The 20,125-nt window shown below is 48.5% G+C and overlaps 1 long non-coding RNA gene and 1 pseudogene across 1 annotated transcript in view; both read left to right on the forward strand.

Moving 5' to 3' along the window:
• Window positions 1–20,125, forward strand: part of LOC125977313 (uncharacterized) — a 205,763-nt gene that overhangs the window by 30,758 nt on the left and 154,880 nt on the right. The gene's annotated exons all lie outside the window — the stretch shown is intronic.
• Window positions 14,190–18,476, forward strand: LOC125977153 (DNA (cytosine-5)-methyltransferase 3B-like; annotated as a pseudogene).

Consider the following 20,125-nt stretch of genomic DNA (forward strand, 5'->3'; position numbering starts at 1 on the left):
TTATTGCTTCCTATAATTTGAGAGGCGATGAAGTACAACAGGCTTTCATGGCATCTTTAACCAAACATTGGGCAAGCGTTAAAGGCACCTGGAATCCCTTTGATTCCCGGGGCCGTCCATTGGAATGTAACGGGGTGCCATTACAAACAGAAATTGACCAACTATTGGGCAGGATAAAAATAAAATTCGAACGTAGAGCAAATTACACAGACATTGGCCGAACCAAACAAAAAGAAGATGAGTTGTTTGAAGACTTTAGACACAGACTAGAAAAAGTGTTCAAAGCCAATAGTGGCTTGGAGCATGGAACTGATGTTTATGACCAACAACTCAAAAATGCTCTACATGCAAATTCGCGACCAGCAATCCAAAACTGGATCACTAAACATATGATCACTTTCCCGACATCTACCTTGCCACAGTTCATTGATCATGCTATACACGCCGAAAAAGTTGTCAATTCAAAAAGAGCAAAAGAGAAAGGGAAAACAGGCACCATTTTTTTGGTCAATGGAGAGCAGTCTGAAATGTTCTATCAAAATAAGACCTTCGAACCACGCCTAGGGGGGCGTGGTCGTAACAAATTTCGTGGCAAAGGTAGCGGCGGGTATAGTCGTGATTCTCCCAATTATAAAACAAATGACCAGCCCGCCTCAGGTCAGTCAAAACGATACAACGCTGAACCTCCTATTTGCTGGTCATGTGGGAAAAAAGGCCATATAGCAAGAAACTGCCCAGGCAAGGGCGAGAGTAAACCTCCCTTATGACTAGCCGACAGTCAAACTACAGTTGAAACAACTGCCTGGCCAACAGCTCCCCCTGTTGATGTAGATTTGAACATTCAAGATTTGTTGATGAACAATATTGAGAAGCCAGTGATAACTCTAATGGTAAACGGGACTCCAATAACTTTTTTGTGTGACTCAGGGGCATGTGTGACCACATGTCGTGACATACCTCCAGATGTGCAAAAAAGCGGTAAAACTTTTTGGGTGAGAGCAGCAAATGGGCTGGCAACCCCAGTTCCCCAGTCTCGACCAGTTTGGATACGGGACCCAGAAGGGGGAAGTTGTTGCACTCCCATTTTGCTGATGCCCGGTTGCCCTATTAATTTGCTAGGTAGAGATGCTCTCACTGCCCTTGGGCTTTCCCTTGTGTCTCTTAACGATCAAATTGTTGTCAAAAGGCGACACCAGTTACAGATTTTTGGTCAATTTCACTGCTACTACTTTTATTCATTGGATTTGGCTGATGCAGAAGTGATGGAATTTGGTTCCCCTCTTTTGGCCCATGTGGCCACCCTTTTGCGCTGCCCTGAACAGGCAATGGAAGCCAATGAACTACACATAACTATGTGGCATAAAGACACACCTGGTCCTGATCACAACTACGAGAACATGCTTGAGGCTGCTACACCTGCCACCTTGACGACATCTTTCCTTCTGCATGATGGTGAGAGCCGTGCTTGTGTAGTCATACAAACGGCTCCCCCTGCTGTGCAGAAGTTACACGTGTCTCCCACTCCGCTCCACATCTCTCTCTACAGGCCTCACACCGCAACGTGGCAAAGTTTAGGATTTATGGCTGGTGAGGCCTTGGCAGCTTCTGACTGGACTCAGGTTAATCCTGACTCCTTTTATAGTCCTTCCACCAAGCTCTTCAAACAAAATATGACTCAAGACTTGTCATTCATTAGTGGAATCCACGCTGATCCTGGTGTTGAGCAAACACCCTCATTTTGAGATTATGTGTTGACGTCTGATGACGAGCACATCCTCGCTGAGGTCCCAAGTCATCTTTGGTCTACGGGTCCTTCTGACGTTGGTTTAGTGAAAGGTGCGCTTCCTGTTGTCATAAGACCTCGAACTGAATACCGCCCTTGTGTGAGGCAGTATCCTTTAAAACCTGATGCTTTACAGGGTATTGCACCTGTTATTTCTGATTTGCTAAAAGCAGGTGTCATTGTTCCTTGCCCTGATTCTCCTTGCAATACTCCAATTTTCCCTGTAAAGAAGGCGCCCCCTTCCGTGGGGTGGAGAATGGTGCAGGACTTGCAAGCTGTAAACAATGCTGTTATTCAGAGAGCACCTTGTGTCCCTGACCCGCATACCTTGTTGAATTCATTGACACCTGATGCGAAAATCTTTACAGTGATTGACATTAGCAATGCTTTTTTCTCTGTCCCTATTGCAGAAGAGAGTCAGTTTTGGTTTGCATTTACATATGCTGGCTCAAGGTACACCTTTACAAGGTTACCACAAGGGTACTGTGAAAGCCCGACAATTTACTCGCAGGTGATGGCAGCCAGCATGGCTAAATTTGTCCCGCCAATGGGAAGTCAAATCTTGCTCTATGTTGATGACATTTTAATAGCATCTCCTGATTTTGCCTCTTGCCAGAAAGACACACTCGCAGTGCTGCATCACTTGGCAAGTGAAGGCCACAAGGTCAGCAAGGACAAGCTTCAACTGTGGTCCACTGAAATTAAGTATTTAGGCCACAATCTAAGTTCCCAAGGTCGATCTATAGTTGAGAGCAGAAAGGCCTCTATTTTGCAAGCTCCTAAGCCACTCACAAAGAAACAAATGATGTCTTTTTTGGGTCTCACAGGTTATTGTAGAAGCTGGATACTTGATTATGCCCAAATTGTTGCTCCTCTGTCCAAATTGATGTATGTGGAAAACATCTCAATGTCCACTCACTTAAAATGGACTCCTGAAGCTGAGGAGGCTTTTGTGTTGATCAAACAGACTTTGGTATCCAGCTCCACTCTAGCCTTACCCAACTATGATAAGGCATTTGTCCAAACTGTTGACTGCAAAGGTCATTACATGACCTCTGTTTTACTCCAATCACATGGCTCAAAGTTGCGACCTATTGCTTTTTATTCCTCTAAACTGGACAGTGTTGCATGTGCTCTCCCACCATGCGTGAGGGCCATGGTGGCGGCCTCCACGGCTGTGGAGAGCAGTGCTGGTGTTGTGTTGTTTCATCCTTTAACACTGAAAGTTCCTCATGCTGTCTCGGCCCTTCTGCTACAGACTAATATGACTTTTCTGTCGCCTGCACGTCATCTTTCTTGCATGGCTACGTTACTGTCTCAGCCGCACCTGACCGTTGAAAGATGCACGACACTCAATCCTGCCACTCTCATTCCCCTTCCTGACGACGGTGAATTCCATGATTGTGTCGATGCTGCCCAACAGATTGCAAAGGCTCGGCCTGACTTGAAAGATACGCCTCTGCCAGATGGTGATGTGGTTTTTGTTGATGGGTCTTCTAAGAAAAATGAATCTGGAGTGACCCTTACTGGGTATGCCATTGTTACTGCCGACGAAGTCTTGGAGGCTGCTAAACTGCCATCCTATATGTCAGCACAGGCCGCTGAGCTCATTGCTTTGACTGGGGCCTGCAAATTGTTTGCAAACAAGTCCGTCACTATCTGGACTGATAGTCAGTATGCTTTTGCTACAGTGCACGTTTTTGCTCAGCAGTGGAGCAACCGTGGCATGATAACTTCTACAGGGAAGCCCGTCACCCATTCCACATTACTAACTCAACTTTTGGACGCTGTCCAGCTACCTTTAAAGGTGGCTGTTTGCAAATGTGCTGCTCACACTGCAAGATCTGATCCTGTTTCTCTTGGTAATGCTTTTGCTGACAAATCCGCTAAGGCCGCTGCAGAAGGCCTGCTCCATGTCCTCTCGTCTCTCACTGATCATGATTCAATGTCACACATCTCCCCTGATGTGTTGCTTGACATGCAGTCTCAGAGCCCCTCCCAGGAACGACTCTCTTGGGAAAAACGGGGTGCAACTAAAAACACTGATGGTCTTTTTGTGTGACCTTTGGGCAAACCTATCTTGCCTCGTAACTTGTTCAAATGGGCTGCTATTTCGAGTCATGGGGTCACCCATGTCTCGACGGGGGGTATGGTGAAACAAGTTGAAGCTATTTATACAACATACGGCTTTGCAGCTTTCTCACAACAATTTTGCAGAGCCTGTCTGATCTGTGCTAAACACAACCCACAAGGCAATTTAAGACCTCAGAGAGGGAAATACCCAACTCCATTGTATCCGTTTCAGAAAATACATATGGATTATATTCAATTACATAAATGTGAAGGGAAAGAATATTGTTTGGTCATAATAGACGCATTTTCTAAATGGGTAGAAACATTTCCTACCAAACATGCTGATGCACTCACAGTGGCAAAAGCCTTATGCAAAGACATCATTCCAAGGTACGGTATTCCAGAAAAAAATTACAGCGACAATGGTCCACACTTTGTAAATCAAGTAGTGCATAACATTGGGAGAATGTTCCACATAAATTTAAAGAACCATTGTTCTTATCATCCACAATCAGCTGGCCTTGTTGAGAGATCTAACACGACTATAAAAAACAGATTAAAGAAATGTATGGAGGAAACCAAACGACCATGGACTCAGTGCTTAGACCTGGTCAAAATGTACATAAATATTACAAGTACAACAGGGCTAACTCCCTATGAAACTATGTTTGGAAGACCTTACAGGCTTCCTCAGTTCAAGAACACATGGGAGATCCCCGAGGAAGCCACATTAGCTGATTACATGAGAAAAATGTTGGAACGTCAAAAGAATCCAACCAATAACACTGATGATGAACCCATTTCTCCGCAGGAAGACCCCAAAGTGGTACCGGGAGACTGGGTTTTGATCAAGAGTATCAAGAGGAAGAATTGGCATTCACCCAAGTGGGAAGGTCCCTTTTTGGTACTACTCACGACACCTAATGCTTTGAAAATAGCCGAACGCAACACGTGGATTCATTTATCTCATTGTAAAAAGGTGATCTCCGCAGACCCAACCTAAGTACGGAAGGTGAGCAAAGTCTGGTAATAGTGCCTGATCCTGGTGCCAAGATCCAGGGTTGACACGAAAGCTAGCAGAAGCCAATTTCCAAGACACCAACCCGAAGCTCAGGGTGTTGACTCTGAGGAGATCCAAAAACATGAGCATTAGAGAGTCATTTGGTGAGTGCTTTAATTGGGCTGTAGCCTGCACAAAGTCTACCATGCGCTTTTGGTTGCTTTTGCTGATTTGTGTTACCATTATATTTTTTTTCGGGGGTTATTTTATTCGTATGGATAGAGTACCATGAGCCTCGAACATTCTTCTCTCAGGCAACTACCAACACTGATTCTAATCAATATGGCTCATGGGAAAAAAATTGCTAGACATAAGCGCAACACAAAATCCCCTTTCGATCATGTTGTTTGTACACCAGAAACCGTCCGCGTTCCAACTTGCGTACCATGGCTTTTGTCTTGGACTTACAATAACTCATTAATGTTTACTGTGGCTCCTAATACATCTTCTTCTATTATTTTACCAATGAAAAGTTTGAAAGGTGTTCGAAATGGTCACCCCACTACTGGGGATAAATGGCTCGGATATTGGTGGTATTTAACTGGTCACCCAGTTAGCACCGACTGGGGCACCCTTGTCACCACACAAACGCAAGATTTTTGGCCCTCTGGTTCCAGTGAAGAGGCTGTGTTCTTTGCTAAACGAGTGACTTTGAAAAATCAGGGCACAAGCCTCCTTTTGACTCTTACACTCCCTGATGGTCAAATTCGTCCTCCAAATGTCACTTTGTTTAACACTTCTTGTTGGGGTTTTCAACTGTGGGCTTGGTCCTCTGGAATTGATCCCCACTTTCCTATTGCTATTTGCATTAACAAAACAATGTCGATCGCAGACCGTCCCCTTACAAATAATTACACCTTGTCAGCAGGAGCAAAAATCACAAGTATGCCCCTCACTGATATAGACAGCTATTTTGTAGCCTCCACAGGAATAAGCGGTCAAACCAACAACTTCTTATGGCTGAGCAAGCCGCAAAAATGGCTAACACCAGTTGCATTGCATGTATGGGTCCAAGACCTCTTTTGAAAATCATACCTGCAAATATAGTTCCTAAGTGTGCTGTTGTTTTAATGTTAAACTCATCCATTTCACCCACTCATGATTGTTTTAAATGGGATAAGGTTTACCCTGTTGCCTCTATGACAAAATATAAACCCCTTTTTTCGTCCGATGTAGCTAAGGGTAATTTTACATGCATTAGATTACCTGGTACTGGTGAGAAGCTCGGCGCCCTACCTACTCCATGGTGTGAGTCCATGACCAATGTCACTGCCCCTTTTTTGCCCATTGCTCGTAGTGATATTTGGTTTTGGTGTAATAGTAACAAACTTTATGATAGGTTACCTTTAAACAGCTCTGGAATTTGCGCTTTGGTAACCCTATTGTTTCCTGTTCATTTGATACCAATGTCCTCTTATGATCTAACATCTTTTGCTAAGTCCGTAGTGCCCAAATACTGGCCGAGAACAAAGCGAAACGCCGAATGGCAGGGCGCAGCTAATCCAACTTACATAGATGCCATTGGTGTTCCTAGAGGAGTACCGGATGAGTATAAGCTGGTGAATCAGATAGCAGCTGGTTTTGAATCCGCCCTGTGTTGGTGGTGTACTCTTAACAAAAATGTTGACAGGATTAACTACATCCACTACAACGTGCAGAGGCTTGGAAACTGGACCGAGGCGGGTTTCAAGGCGGTCCACTCCCAACTGGCCGCTACTTCCCTCATGGCTTTCCAGAATCGAATGGCCCTTGACATGCTACTCTCAAAAGAGGGCGGTGTCTGCGCCATGTTTGGTGAGCAATGTTGCACATTTATTCCAAATAATACTGCAGCCGACGGAAGCCTGTCCCGGGCCCTTGAGGGTCTGAGGACCTTGAATGGGAGGATGAAGGAACACAGTGGGGTGAACACGGAGGTTTGGACCGACTGGTTGAACGTGTTCGGAAAGTACCGCACCCTGGTTTCCTCGGTCCTGGTCTCCATTGCCGTTTTCTCTGCCATTTTAACCCTGTGTGGATGTTGCTGCATTCCTTGTCTCCGATCCTTAATTATTAAGCTAATTACAACTGCTATCTCTCCACCAGCTGAGACTTTTCCGTTACTCCAAAGGGATGACCTTTCGATCGACGGGAGTTCTTTCTCTAGTGACGACTCTGTCAGCGAATCCATTGTGGTAAACCTGTCCGATTTGTTTCGTGACTCTGGCTTTGACGATTAAGACTCAATTTCCTCCCAAGTGTAAATTAGTTCTTGCGAAATGTGATCCCTTGGCTGAAAATCTTTTGAAGTGGCCATATGGGTGATAAGTTAGTCCCCGAGAACTTATGATAAACAGGGGGGAATTGTTAGAAAAATTGTATATATATGTTATCATGCGTTCTCTAATGAGTACTTATTCACAATATTACTGTTCAGTATGCTTGCTGCTTTGCCTTGCTTATTCTTATCTTGTACAACAGAACAGAAGGATTACGGCTGGGTCAGGGGCGAGATGACGGTTGTGTCAAACAAGATGCTGCTGACAGCTCAGCGTCCACCAGAACAGATCGTGAAAACAACACGTCAAACAATGCGTCATGAACCTTCTGATCTTTGTTAAAGAACGACACTTTCTCTTTTTATCTCTCAGAATATCGCTTAAACTGTTTTGCTGATATAGCCATATCTGCACGCAACACTTTGTGCGTTACTTTTTTTTTCTTACGAGACGAAGCCACAATCTCTTTCCCCCCGCTTAAGGGCTAATCGTCTCACACTGTGGGTAGGGCATTCCAAATAAAAAGAGCGAGGAGTGTAAAACAGATTTTTAGTGTAGTCGGATTGCTGTAAGTCTGATTGCACTCCTCGCGAGAAAAGACTCAATATTCTGCCTCACTTGTTTTTTTGTCTGCTGACCCTTTTCTCTTATTCAGATATTCAGTTAGCACTTTGAACCTAACAACTGTCGTACCCCATTCTTTCAATTTTGTCATTTTGTACGAAATTATGTTAGCTTTTGGCTGTGACATCATTAATCTATTGCTGTTCTTTTGATACTTCATGTCTTTGCTTATTCTTAGTTTAACCATGCTTCCGACCGTACCTTTTCTTTGTTAGGCAAAATATTTCCCTCTGTGCAGAGCGTTCAGTAGTAATCAAAAACTGGCGTCTAGTATTAGTCAAAACATAAGATACAATCAAGTACTGAACGGTCAAGACGACTCTGGCCGTGTCCATAATTAAGAGAAAAAACATCAGGCATGCATTACACACGGTTTTGGTGTGTAGGTATAATTATAAGCTTAAAGTGTTTCTTTTATTGATTTAATATGTGAATATACTTTTCTGCTTATGTACTTTATTCAATGAGGTTTGAGCATATCTGTTTTTGTAGCTAGGTAGGACTTTTTGTATTTCAACCCCATTCCTTCAGTACAATCTGCGTCGACATTTTGACACCAAACACGGAGCTAAGTACGCTAAAGCTAGCCTTCAAGAAAAGCAACAAATTGCCCAAGAATTAAAAGGCAAACTGCGGTCGCAGCAGAGTTTGTTCACGAAATAACACAGACAAAAACGAGGCCATGGTGAAAGCTAGCTTCATTGTGGCCGAAGAAATCGCCCACGCTTTCAAGTCTTTTTCAGAGGGAGCGTTTTTGAAGCAGTGCATGCTGAAGGTCTGTGAGCAGGTGTGTCCCGACCAGTTACAGACTATTAAAAATGTCAGTTCATCAAGAAACACCATCGCCGACTGAGTGAAGGAACGAACAGAAAATCTTACGACACAGCTGGACTGCAAGGGATCGGACAGTACAGCCAAGTGCGTAGCGACAGACTTTATTGTGGAAGGGATGATGGGGGTGGCTGGCGCTGGGGTGGCTGGCGCTGGAGCGGCGATCTGGCTGGGGTGGACAAGCAGTTCTGTGGATTCGAATTTGTAAGTCAGATTCTCAGGGACAGATGAGCGAAGCATCACGGGACAGACTCGGGTCTGCGCTGGCGGCGCTGATATAGCGCTGTCCATGAACCCGTGGCAGGTGACGGCGATTCCACTGACAGGGGGGCGTGGTCCTGTCGCAGGTGGCACCAGCACGTGACAGAACCCCCCCCCCCCACACACACACAAGGGACGGCTCCCGACGTCCCTAGGAAGCAAAAACAACAAAAAAAGGAAGGCAATACCCCGGGCGACCAGGTGGGGGGGTCAGCACACCGCTGAAACGTCCGACACCTCGCCAGACGCAGGATCGACGGACGCGGGAGCAGAAGACCCCGGTACCGGCGGACAAGACCTCCCCGGACCCTCACCCCTGGTCCCCTGGTCCCTCCTCGGGCGCCCGCGCCGAGGACCCGGTTGGTCCGGATGACAGCGATGGAACTCCGTAATGAGCGAACGGTTGAGTATCCAGCGGCTCGGAACCCAGGAGCGGTGCGCGTCGTCATAACCCTCCCAATCCACGAGGTATTGGAGGCCACGACCGCGCCGCCGCGATCGGAGCAGGGAGCGGACAGCGTAAGCCGGACCCCCATCGACGAGCTGGGGCGGCGGAACGGGCGCCGGCGCCAACGCGCTCTCATGGATGGGCCGCACACGGGACACGTGGAACGTGGAGTGAACCTTCATGGAATCTGGAAGGAGAAGACGGACTGCGGCCGGGCCAATCACCTTCTGAATAGGGAACGGTCCAACAAAGCGGGGCGCCAGTTTGCGGGATCCCGCTCGCAGTGGCAAATCCCACGTCGAGAGCCACGCACGCTGCCCCACTCTGTACTCCGGAGCCGGCGTCCGGTGCTTATTCGCCTGGGGGGGCGTAGCCTGAAACAGAGCGGAGAAGAGTGACCCGGCCCCTCGCCCAAGCGCAATGACAACGGCGGACACAATCCTGGGCCGACGGGCACGCCGCACCACGCTCCTGGTGGGCGAACAAGGGTGGCTGGTACCCGAAGACGCAGTGGAAAGGCGAACGTCCCGTGGCCGAGCTGGGGAGGGAATTGTGAGCATACTCTACCCAGAGAAGCTGTTGGACCCACCCGCGCTGGTCCCCGGCGGCCATGCATCGGCGAGACCTGCCCAGTTCCTGGTTCAGGCGCTCCGCTTGACCATTGGACTGAGGGTGAAACCCCGAGGAGAGGCTGGCCGTGGCGCTGAGGAGTCGGCAGAACTCCGTCCAGAAGGTGGAAGCGAATTGAGGACCACGGTCTGACACGATGTCTTGTGGGAGACCGTGGTGACGAAACACCTCCCGCACCATGATGGACGCAGTCTGCTTCGCAGATGGGAGCTTAGGCAGAGGGATGAAATGCGTCATCTTGCTGAAACGGTCCACCACCGTGAGGACCACCGTGTTTCCCTCTGAGGGGGGGAGGCCCGTGACAAAGTCGATTGACAGGTGAGACCAGGGACGGTGGGGAACCGGCAAGGGTTGAAGCAGCCCGGCCGGAGGACGAGTAGACGTCTTGTAGCGGTTACAAATTGAGCAGGCTCTGACGTAATCGCTGGTGTCCACTTGCCAGGTGGGCCACCAGAAACGCTGTGCTACCACGTACCTCGTGCGTGCAGCGCCGGGATGACAGGCCAGGCGTGAGTCGTGCGTCCATTCCAGCACGGACGACTGCAGGCCTTCAGGGACGAACAAGCGACCCTCCGGGCAGTTGCTGGGGCCGGGTTGATCGCGTGATGCGGCTTCCACTTGGTGTTTGATCTCCCATGTAAGAGCCGCCACCCGAACCGAGCTCGGGAGGATAGTGGGAGGCGGACCCTGTCCTTCCTCCCCGCCAGGAAACAAACGTGACAGGGCGTTCGCGTTACGGGAACCCGGTCTATAGGAAAGAGAGAACTCAAAGCGGTCAAAGAACAGAGCCCACCGTGCTTGTCTCGCGTCCAGTCTCTACTCCAGGTTGCGGTGGTCGGTCCAGACGATGAACGGAGTGGTGGTGCCCTCCAGCCAATGCCGCCACTCCTCCAAGGCCAACTTGACGGCGAGGAGCTCCCCATTACCGATGTCATAGTTTCGTTCCGAGGCTGACAGACGGTGAGAAAAGAAGGCGCACGGGTGGAGACGATCGTCTTGGCGGCTACGTTGCGACAACACCGCCCCGACACCCACTTCGAGGCGTCCACCTTGACCACGAACTGTCTGTCGGGATCGGGAACCCTGAGGATGGGAGCGGATGTGAACCTCCTCTTAAGCTCCTGAAATGCCTGTTCTGCCCGTTCCGTCCATTTGTACGGGGAGGCGGGGCTGGTAAGGGCGGTGGGGGCGCGGCCACCGTGCTGTATCCACGGATAAAACGGCGATAAAAGTTTGCGAATCCTAAGAACTGTTGCAGCCGCTTGCGTGTTTCGGGAACAGGCCATGACGTGACCGCTTGCACCTTCCCAGGGTCCATTTCGATGGATCCCTCACGCACCACGTAGCCGAGGAATTTGACAGAGGAGGCATGTAACTCGCACTTCTCTGCCTTCACGTAGAGCGAATTCTCAAGGAGACGGCGCAGCACCGCCCGAACATGCTTGATGTGTTCAGGGAGCGAGCGGGAGAAGATGAGGATGTCGTCCAAATAAACGAACACGAATTTGTCCAGCATGTCTCGTAACACGTCGTTTATCAGGGACTGGAAAACCGCTGGGGCGTTGGTGAGCCCAAACGGAACCACCAAGTACTCGTAGTGTCCGCTCGGGGTGTTGAAAGCCGTCTTCCACTCGTCTCCCTCCCGGATGCGGATCAGGTGGTAGGCGTTGTGAAGATGCAGCTTTGTGAAAATGGTGGCACCCTGAAGGCTCTCGAAGGCGGAAGACAGAAGAGGCAGAGGGTATCGGTTCTTTACAGTGATCTCGTTTATTCCCCGGTAGTCGATACACGGGCGTAGCGTGCCCTCCTTCTTCTTCACGAAGAAAAACCCCGCTCCCGCAGGTGAAGAGGACGGCCGTATGATACCGGCTGCCAGGGACTCCCGGATGTATTCCTCCATAGCCCGGCGCTCAGGAGCGGACAGGGAGTAGACGCATCCCTTGGGAGGGAAGGTGCCGGGCAACAGATCGATAGCACAATCGTAGGACCGGTGTGGAGGAAGGGAAGTGGCCCTGGCTTTACTAAAAGCCTCCTTGAGTTCGTGATAAAACGCTGGGACATTGGAGATGTCGGGACTGTACCTGGGCGGGGCTCTGCCGAGTGGGCTGGTGGCCTCCTTCAGGCACACCCGATGGCAGCGTTCGCTCCACTGCCGAACAACCCCCACCTCCCAGTCCAGCACCGGGCTGTGCTGCCGCAACCAAGGGTGCCCCAGTATGAGCTGCTGTCCTGGGAGGGAAAGAAGAAAAAACTTGATGGTCTTGTGGTGATTGCCGGAGAGCAGTAACTTAACTGGTTCCGTCACGAAAGCCACCTCGCCGATCAGACGGCCATCAATGGCACGTGCGGGAATGGACGGGCTCAGAGGGAGGAAGCCGACACCCCACTGGCGTGCCAGGCTAATGTCCATGATGTTCCCCTCCGCGCCGGAATCAACCAAGGCCGCCATGTTCTGGTCGCCCGCCGCAAGTTGTTTAGAAGTTGGCCTGTAGCGTGAGCGTGCTGGGACTGGGAGAGCCGGTGCTGGTCGAGCTCACGTGGATCCCCCGACACCCCGTGAGCTCCGGCCTTTTAACGGGCACCCCGCCACCCGATGACCCCCCTCCCCACAGTAAAAACACAAGCCCAGTGAGAGGCGTCGACGGTGCTCCTCCGAGGGGACCCGAGCCCCTCCCAGATCCATGGGCTCGGCGGGTGGTGTGGTTGGCAGGTCCCCAGCAGACGGAGGAAGGTGACCACGCGGGTTCCGCGAGGACCTCCTCACCCGATTGGGCCGCCGCGTCCGGATCCGCCGGTCTACTCGGGCCGCCAAGTCCATCGCGCCCTTCAGGGTTCGCGGGCGATCGTAAGAAACCAGCTCGTCTTTCATGTACTCAGTGAGGCCGTTGAGGAATGTGCTAGCGAGCGCCGGCGTGTTCCATCCGCTGCTGCCGGCCAACGTCTGGAACTTAAGTGCGTACTCCGCGACCGATCGGCTACCTTGACGCAGTGTCGCCAGTTCCTCGGCGGCGTCTTCGGCGGCGGAGCCCAGGTCGAACAGGCAGAGCAATTCCTCCGCGAAGGCGTCGAATGAATCGCAAGCTGGGGCCATCCTCTCGTATTCAGCCAGACCCCACAGCTGCGCCTCGCCCGTGAGGTGGGTTAGGACGAACCCGACCTTGGCAGATTCCGACGCAAACGTGACGGGCTGGAGGCTGAACATTATACGGCAATTAGTCACGAATGCCCGCACGTGCTTGGGGTCTAAGTTAAATTTCTCGATGTTGCCAAGGCGGGGCTCCGGTACGTCCACGAGCTTCCTGGCCTCGGCAGATGGGCGCTGCGGGAGTGCCGTGACAGCCGGGGACGCAGCCACCGACAGTCTCTGGAGGGCTTGGGCCATTTCCTGCTGCTGTAGCTGTTGTTGTTGACCAACCTCGATCAGATTCCGGATGTCGGTGGACAGGCTGCTGATGGCGGTCTCGGCTCGCTCCAGTCGGCTCAATGCCGTCTCGTCGTTCGCTGGCTGCATAGCGTGGTCAGTCTGTACTCTAAGGGATCGGACAGTACAGCCAAGTGCGTAGCGACAGACTTTATTGTGGAAGGGATGATGGGGGTGGCTGGCGCTGGGGTGGCTGGCGCTGGAGCGGCGATCTGGCTGGGGTGGACAAGCAGTTCTGTGGATTCGAATTTGTAAGTCAGATTCTCAGGGACAGATGAGCAAAGCATCACGGGACAGACTGACACTCGGGTCTGCGCTGGCGGCGCTGATATAGCGCTGTCCATGAACCCGTGGCAGGTGACGACGATTCCACTGACAGGGGGGGGTGGTCCTGTCGCAGGTGGCACCAGCATGTGACATGGCCAAGGAGACACGCAGCTGCAAAGCTTTTTCATTAGCTGTTGATGAAAGTACAGATAACACGGACACAGCGCAGTTATCAATTTTTATTAGAGGCATAAAGTCGGACCTCTCTATCACTGAGGAGCTGTTGGATGTGGCTGCAATGCATGGGACCACGACGGGACAGGACATTTTTGATGCGGTGGAGAAGTCCGTAAGTAAAAATGCATTGCACTGGGAAAACTTGGTAGGATTAACTACAGACGGTGCACCGGTAATGTGTGGAGGAAAAGTAGGCTTGGTTGGAGTAATGAAGGGGAAAATGCAAAACAATTAACTGTCACACGCCTCTGATAACGTATCATTGCATTATCCATCAAGAAGCTTTGTGTGGGAAGATGCTGGGGATGGAGGACATTGTGACCACAGTCATGAAAACAGTGAACTTCATTCGGGCGCGTGGCCTGAATCACCGTCAGTTTCAGCAGTTTTTGCTGGAGATGGGCTCAGAACACGGGGATGTGCTGTACCATACAGAAGTGCGGTGGCTGAGCAGGAGCAAAGTCATCAAGCGATTTTTTGAGCTCAGGGAAGACATTTCTCTTTTTATGCAGAGTAAAGGAAAACTCATGTCTGAACTATCAGATCCAAAGTGGATGTGTGACTTTGCTGTGTTGTGTGACATAACCGACCATCTCGCCCAGCTGAATCAGAAGCTGCAGGGACACAAACAAGTCATTACGCAGATGTCCGACAAGGTCATGGCTTTCCAGCGTAAATTGGACTTATGGATGTGGCAAGTGAAACAGGACAATCTTGTCCACGTTCCTGTTTGTCAGAGTATGTCAGCCTCATTTCCCAAGACTTTTTCAAGTGCTCAGTTGGCTACCAAACTGAGCTGGTTAAAGACTGAGTTTGATCGGCGTTTCTCTGACTTCAGAGCACAACAGTCTGGCTTTGACATCTTTGCCAATCCGTTCACCACCGATGTCTGCACTGCACCCCAGCACCTTCAGATGGTGCTAATTGAGCTTCAAAGCAACAGTGGCCTGAGAGCAAAATTCCAGGATGCTGCAATCAAGGACTTTTACCATCTGCTGCCCCCTGGTTTGATGCCACAGCTTCGACTTCATGCTGCCTGTGTTCTGTCCATGTTTGGGAGCACCTATCTGTGCGAACAGTTTTTTTCCATAATGAATCTGAGCAAAAACAAGCACAGATCATGCCTCACGGATGACAACCTCCATGCTGTGCTACGCATTGCCTCAGCACAGGATCTCAAACCAGACATTGACACACTGGCAACGGGAAAACGGTGTCAGACGTCTGGTCAGAAAACACACAGGTAAGCATTTTTTTAAAAACGTAATTAAAATATAATAAAATGTAATTCAACCAAGAAGAAGAACAGTTAAACATTGTGCAATTTAACGATTGTGCTTGCATTTCTTTTTGTGTTTATCATTTTCAGAACATGATCAATCGATAGTAGAGAGATAATCCATTTGGTGTGTTCCAGGACAGGCAGCATCTCCTCATCAAATTGTTGTCATCAAACCATCAGTTGGATGCTAGGCTGTGTGCAGCCTTTTTTGTAAAATGCTACGTGTCATACAGTTTTATGTTATTTTTCTTCATTCACTTGGACAGTTTGATCCTTCATTAATGGATTTATGTGGGTTTTCATAAGCTGACAACATTTAAAAGGATTTATGTAAGAGCAACAAGCAAACATGTTTTCTATGCAACTGTAATTGTCACTTGAATAAGTTATAATAAATAATGAGTTATTTAACATTAAGGACTAGTTACATTTATTTTTCATTACATTCGATTACATTTAGTTACATTTATAAGTTACATCTGGCCCTTTGAGGACAGCCATTATGCTGATGTGGCCCTCGGTGAAAATGAGTTTGACACCCCTGGTTTAAAGCCTTCTACACAGCCAATGTGACGGACGAAGAATACGATGCCGTGACCGCCAGAAACAACTGCGATATCAGCCTCTATCTGCTACCTGAACCCGCTACCAAAAGCAGAAGGAAACTGTCATCTTCCGCCAAAGACTGTGAACCTGAGCCGCTAGCCAACGGCAAGGTCCTGGGAATTGCGGATAATGACTCTCTGACAGTGAATGCTCAACGGAGAGCAATGGCGGGCATTTCAGACAGCCCCAATAGGCAAACAATACCGCAAGCTAACACAGTTATGGAACTGAAGGAATGCTATACGAAATATATAAAGCCATGTCACGTAGCCCTTACAAAGTTAAAAGAGCTGACCATAAATGACAGCCTACTTGTCGAGAATGGCGACTCTGGCAAAAGGGTGGAAAAGGCACGACCCAGATATACAACACACTAAGGACGACGGAAAGCCAATTACCAGGATGGGAATAGGTTTTTGACCGGAGAGCTCATATGGGGGAAGATAGAGGGCTTCTGTTGGTGGCCCGGCTTGGTGATTCCTTGGAAAACTAACATTTCACCTCCAGGTGTACGGAGGGTTGAATGGTGAGGTGATGGAACCCTCTCAAAGATCCCAACGGAAGCTTTGATGCCTTTTCGGAATTTCATCCAATGTTTCTGCAAAAATTCATTTGCCAGCCTGCCCACTTACAAGGCCGCCATCTTCCAAGTCATAGAGCTGGCAAGTGAACGCTCTGAGAAGTCCTTTGAAGAAGGAGATGAAGAAAAAGAAATGAATCTGATGCTGGACTGGGCAGTGACAGGATTTCTACTATCAGGGCCGCAGGGATTTGTGCCACCTGCCATTCACGAAGCTGGCCAATTGTCCAATTCGGATTCGACTGAGTCTGACTACCAGCCGTCTGTGAAAAGGAAACATGCTTTTAAGAGTCGGGCAAGCACCTGCAACTACAGCTTCACAAGAGACACTTTAATTGAGAGGCTTAGAGACAAAGGCACAAAAATCGAAGATTGTTGTTTGGCTTGCGGGTCGCCTGACGTGGTCGTGCAACACCCATTGCTTGAAGGCGGTCTTTGTTTCAAATGCAAAGAAAACTTTACAGAAATACTGTATCGCTACGATGAAGATGGCTATCAGTCATACTGCACCGTTTGCTGTGGCGGAACAGAAGTCATTCTTTGTGGTAACGCCAGCTGTTGCAAATGTTTCTGTAAGAAGTGTGTGGAGATCCTGGTGGGAACCTTTCGTGACCTGAAAGATATTGATCCATGGAGCTGCTACATTTGCCGCCCAACGCAGTGCGAGGGAAAGCTCAAACTCAGGCCAGACGGGAGTGTTAAGGTCCAAGACTTCTTTGCCAACAACAATGCCATGGAGTTTGAGCCTCACAGAGTTTACCCGGCCATTGCCGCAAGCCCTTGAAGGTTCTGTCGCTCTTTGACGGCATCGCAACAGGATACCTGGTGCTCAAAGACCTTGGCTTCAAGGTGGGACGCTACATTGCATCAGAGATTTGTGAGGATTCCATCGCGGTGGGTATGATCAAGCACGCTGGCAAGATTGAATATCTCAACGACGTCCGCACCATCACAAGGAAACACCTTGCTGAATGGGGCCCTTTTGACCTGCTGATTGGAGGAAGTCCTAGCAACGACCTTTCCATGGGCAAATATCCTACGGAAAGGATTGTTTGAGGGCACCGGAAGTCTCTTCTTGGAATTCTACCGCATTTTGACGTTGCTGAAGCCGAAGGAGGGTGACGACCGGCCTTTTTTCTGGCTCTTTGAAAATGTGGTGTTCGTGTCCAGCAGAGACAAGACGGACATCTGCAGATTCCTGGAGTGCATTCGAATTATCATCGATGCCGTGACTGTCAGCCCTGCACATCGAGCTTGCTACTTCTGGGGAAACCTCCTAGGTATGAATTGGCCGGCGGCCCCATCCCTGGATTAAAAAGTGAATCTTCAGGATTGTTTAGAAGTTGGCCATGCAGCAAAGCTGGACAAGGTGTGAACCATCACAAGAAAAACTCCATGGTTCAAGGGAAATTGGGACTTCCTGTCATCATGAAAGGCGTCATCATGTGGTGTACCCAAATGGAGCAGATTTTTGGTTTCCCCAAACACTACACGGATGTGAAGAACATGGGCCGCCTGCAGCGCCAGAGGGTCCCGGGGCGCTCCTAGAGCATCGCCGTCATTTGCAACCTGATAGCGCCACTCAAGGATTATTTCGAATGTGAATCGCACCAGCCAAGTCTGTAAGGCCGTAGATGCATGAATACCGTTTCTGGACTAAAAACCGCACCTGAATAAAACCCACGCCAGATAAAATTAGGGGAAAGTCTGGATAATAAGCTGGAGGTGTTTTAATGTCTTATTTCCATATATATGCACAAATCATACAGAATGATCAAAGTCATGAAAAATCCATCGATATAAACTGGACTATAAAATGCAGGGTTCAAAGCTTGTGCAAAAAGTAGCAGTTTATAGTCCAGAAAATACAATTCCTTTATGCATGAGCATGAGAGCTCTTCCCGGAACACCAAATGTTTGCCACTGTATATTGGTGTCCTCCCACAAGTCAAAAAACATGTGTGTAAATTGGCCTTGGGTGAGAATGTGTTTTCAACGTGCTTTGCAATTGGCTGCCCACTGGTCCAGGGTGTTCTCTGCCACTTGCAACCCTACTAAAGAAAAAAGATAAATTGATGTACTTTTTGAAAATAAATGTTTTAATGTCATAACATATGGTTATGTTGGTTAAAGGGAAGTGTGTAGTAAAAAAAACCATCAGTTTTTTTATTCAATTGCAAAGCTGCCGTCACGGTCTGCCTGTAGTACTTTCCAATCAGAAACGGAAGGCGTAACAGTGAGCTGTCGACCATCTGTCCGGTGTGCCCGCGATGTGTGCAACGTAAGTCACACTTTCTGTTTCACATTGGTTGTTTACTAGCGGAAAAATAGGACAAACATGTTTTGGTTTTTTTGCCTTTTTAAATTTCAAACTCCCAATTTAAATGGTGCCACACTCTACTGTATGATGTCACAAACAGGACAGCAGACCTTCTTCCGAAATCTCGCAGAGAAGGATTCATAGCTGTGTATTGATCTTTCTGGCATACATGAAATATTTAAACTGTGAAGGCTGCCTCTTGGTAATAACTGTTAGCATAGCAAGCATTAAAGATAAAAAACTGGGACTAAATCTAACAGTCGTATTCATTAGAGACACCCCTCCGTATTCCAATAGCATCAATATAAAGAGGACTACCATAACATGGGTCACTAAGAGCCCTTGAAACTCTCTTCAACAAATGGTTTGAACCCGATGCAAACATTGACAACAATTGACAACAATTTCCTTGGCCCCCACTTCATAAGTCTTTATTGGTGATAGCAATGAAACCAGGATACGGTATGCTAACGTGACATATACACAAACGAGGAGCTGAGAACGGGGCTGACGTAACATTCAGAGTTATTCAAATAACTATTACATAAGTAACACGTTTATCAAACCATCTGTGTCACTCCAATTCATGAAGCTAAGCAAAGTTAGAAGCTACAACACAGCTATAAGCCACGCTACAAAGCTACGCTACAAGCTACGCTGCAAGCTACGCCGAAAGCTGCAAGCTACAAGCCACAAAGCTACAGAACAGAAAACAACATCATGCCTGGAGACAGACACAAAGGTCGATCTTGGAAACGAGGAACCTCCTCACGACCAGCATTAACAATTCTATCTGTGAACATCAAAGGGTTCTCCTCTGCAAAACGAACAATCTTAGCCGCCCTGCACAGCACCAGACTTAGCAGAGTTTATTGAGAAGGGACAGAAATGTGTTCAGCTGTGGCTGAACCACATCTACCCAAGCCTTGTAATTAACTGCCTTGTAGCCACGATAAGAAGAACTCCAATTAATTAAATCCATCGATCATCCGTTATGTAAACAATGCCACGCGTATGTGGCGCGTATGCATACGCGCCGCACCGCTGACATCGGACTCGTTGTAAGTTGCATTTCTAATTACTCCACAGACCCATATAACGATATATAAAGTGTATTTCAAATAACTATCATATTACAACAATATTATCAAACCATCTGTGTCACTCCAAATCATTAAATCCATCGATCAAATTCCTCATCCTGTATGTCAACAACGCCGCGCACGCACCGCAAAGATCTAGTATGTAACTATATTGTAGCGTTAAAGTACTAGGAAAGACGTGGGTTTGGTAAACGACTCTTTATTTAACAAAACAAGAGTTCAACGAGCCAACAACTACTGAACTGTAACGATAAAAACATATACAAGTTGCTACACGAAATAGAATATATCAAATAACTATAACATAAATAAGTTTTTCAAAAGACAGAGTCAACCCGAAA

The sequence above is a fragment of the Syngnathus scovelli genome, chromosome 11 (assembly GCF_024217435.2).
Source record: "Syngnathus scovelli strain Florida chromosome 11, RoL_Ssco_1.2, whole genome shotgun sequence".
Taxonomy (NCBI): Eukaryota; Metazoa; Chordata; class Actinopteri; order Syngnathiformes; family Syngnathidae; genus Syngnathus; species Syngnathus scovelli.